Source organism: Peromyscus maniculatus, chromosome 14 (genome assembly GCF_049852395.1).
Source record: "Peromyscus maniculatus bairdii isolate BWxNUB_F1_BW_parent chromosome 14, HU_Pman_BW_mat_3.1, whole genome shotgun sequence".
Taxonomy (NCBI): Eukaryota; Metazoa; Chordata; class Mammalia; order Rodentia; family Cricetidae; genus Peromyscus; species Peromyscus maniculatus.
Window position 1 is genome coordinate 65,641,203 of NC_134865.1, and position 3,405 is coordinate 65,644,607.

Consider the following 3,405-nt stretch of genomic DNA (forward strand, 5'->3'; position numbering starts at 1 on the left):
CATTTGCCTGTAAATTTCATGATTTCATTGTTTTCTACAGCTGAGTAATACTCCATTGTGTATTTGTACAACGTTCTTTACCTATTCTTCTATTGAGGGGTATCTAGGTTGTTTCCAGGTTCTGGCTATTATAAATAATGCTGGTATGAACATAATTGAGCAGGTGTCCTTGTGGTGTGATTGAGCATCCCTTGGGTATATGCCCAAGAGTGGTATCATTAGATCTTGAAGTAGATTCATTCTCAATTTTCTGAGAAGTTGTTATACTGATTTCCAAAGTGGCTGTACAAGTTTGCACTCCCACCAACACTGAGGGAATGTTCCCCTTGGTCCACATCCTCTCCAACATAAACTGTCATAAGTATTTTTGCTCTTAGCCATTATGACAGATATAAGATGGTATCTCAGAATCATTTTGATTTGCATTTCCCTGATGACTAAGGATGCTGAGCAATACCTTAAGTTTCTTTTGGCCATTTGGGCTAACTTCTAAGAGAAAGAGAAGGGTTGTAGTTGGTAGCCATTCCAGCTTTGGTCTGGAAGTTCCAATCCCCATTGAGGCTTCAGTAACTATCACACCTAGAAGGTGGGGCCAAGGGCGGTCCCTGAAGACCCAAGATCAGAGTGTAGACCAAGGAGAGTTCTCCAGAGAACACTGCCAGACCATGCTGCATCTTTTCCAGAACCCGACACCTACCTATCCCTTAAATTGTAAGTTACCCACTAAATAAATCTCCATTTTTAACTACATGGAGTGGCCTTAATAATTTCAGCAATAAAGGGTATCTGTGGCTGATATTTAAAATGAATAAAAATTTTCTTAATAAAGAAAAAAAAAGAAAATTCAAGTTAAAAAGAAAAAAGAAAAGAGTTCCACGAGTAGACCAACCTACACAATTGTTAAATATATGTAAAGGGCCTAGGTCAATCCCATGTGGGTTCCCTGGTTGTTGGTTCAGACTCTTTGAGTTCCTATGAGCTGGGTTAGATGCTTCTGTGGGTTTTCTTGTGATGTTCTTCACCATCTTTCTTCTCTCTCTTTAGCAGAATTCCCCATTCTTGTCCTAATGTTTGGCTATGGGTTTCGGCATCTGTTTCTATCAGTTACTGGATGAAGGTTTGGGGACTATGATTGGGATAGTCAGCCATTTGATCACAGGAGATGGCCAGTTCAGGCTACATATCAAAATATCATCCTGAGTGAAGCAGGAGCTTGAGAGAGCAGGTCAACTTGTATCTTTAGTCAAAAGCCAGATCAAGAAGTATACACTACTGCTCAATTTACCTTTTCTATTTAAACAGTCCAAAATATCAACCATGGTAATAGTGGTGCTTCCCACAGAAAACGTCAACAAATGGGATGAAGATAATTTACCGCAGGCATGCTCAGAAGCTCATAGCCTACATGATTCAACATTCCACGAAGTTGGCAATCAATAGTTGCCATTACGATCCCTTATCAATCAATGGTGTAAAAGTTCCCAAGAATAATAGCTTGGGAAGGAGAGTTTGATGGGAGAACATCTTTAGTCTAAAGTTGTTAGCCTTACCTTTACCTTTACCTCTCTCCCAAGGACACAGAAGGGATTTGCTTGTGCTCCTCCGTAATGCTCCATGGATGGATTGTACAAGTAGTTTTCGGTCCTGTGGAGTTGGGGAGCTAATCAAACCTTGTATTTCATCTCAGATGGATAGTCAGCCAAGAGGCTAAATGAAGCAGCTTCCTTCGATAGAATAATTGTCACTTGCTTCAGTTATGATTCACAAGAAAGTAGAGCAGAGAGATGGAAAAGAGAGAGGAGGGGAAAATGAGACCATGCAGGAACAAGTGAGTACTCTGAAGCCTTTTTGTACAAGTTCCAAGGCTGCCTAGAGATGCAGTAGAACTCCTTCAGAGCAAGGAGGCTGAGGGGGAATCATCTGAGAAGCAAGGTCAACAGGGGCATCCATAGATATAATGAAACAATCCAGAATGTTACCTTTAAGATCTGCCTATTACAGAGGACACTGTTGTGCAACAAAACTTTTCCTGGGGAGACACAACACACATCAACTCTCCACAGATAGGGAACCTACAACAGATACCACCAAAGTCCAGTTTGGTGAACCAACGAATTGTGTTGGGGTTACTTACAGTAGTATGGGTGAGGAGTTACTTACAGGAGCAGAAATGGTTCAAAGGCAGCTGTACCAACAAAGTCCACCCAGCATGGGTGACAAATCACAAAAGCTATAACCTGGAGCACACTAAACAGCCTGCAGGCAGCTCAACAGGCTGAAGAGTGTCCTTTCAACTGCCTGAGTTGCTCTAAACTGTTTTTCCAGTAACTTGACTGGGTTCTGTTTCTTCGAGTTAGCTGATCTGATCTCAGTCTTCTTTGCAACTTGGCCGATCTGAGCATCTTCTTTACCATCTTACTTTTTTACTCTGGGAAGGAGGAGTCTAGTGAATCTGTTCAGTTTCAGAACTTCCTGAAGCTATTTTGAGTTATTTATTTTCCTGCTTAATGAGCTTACCAGCAGGGGGGGAATGGTTCAATCTCAAAGGAAACTATTACACAACATATACAACATTCAACATGATGCTAAGGAAATCTCTTTTCCTTTCATCAACAATTCTAGTATTTTCCTTTCTCTGCTACCATGAAGAACCAGAGTTAATAGAACAGAGCTGGGGAATTAGAAAAAATAAGCATGTGATTGTATTGGGGAATAGCAGTATAAATAGCAAATGAAACCATACCTCACATTTACTATAAGGCTTCTTCTGTACAACCTCCTGAGTGGTGGGAGAGATAGACAAAGAGACGGGAAGAAGCAACATGGAGGACTACATGATAGTTTAAATCTTGACACCACTCCTGCCAACTTAAAGCTCATATTTTAGAATTCTGTTCCCTAAGAAGTACTAGAAACTGGGAGAAATCACTACAGGCTTCGTAGAAGATACCTAAATAGTAGATGTCATGATTTAAAGAGAATTATAGAACCCTGGCTACTTCCACTCTCTTACTTCCTATACACGAGGTGAGCACATGGTTGATCCATGCATTCCCCAATGTGATCATCCACTCCTGTCCCCAAAGGAAAATATTAGTTCCAAAGTAATAAGCCCAGCTTGATCTTGAAAACCAAAAGCTGCAAATAAACATTCATCTTTACAAATTAGTAAAATAAGACATCCTGTTAAACTAACATTTAGTTGACTAGTACCAAATAGTTATACTCAATAAGATTCAGAATAGATTTTATAACTCTTAACTATACATACAGAATAAGGACTAATGGATAAATTGGAAAGCATTTATAATCTGAGATGGGACCCTAAAGCTATAAGGAGGAGTGTACGTACATTCCAATCTCCAAAGGGAAGCAATCTCCAATACATAAGGAGTTGCAAATGAA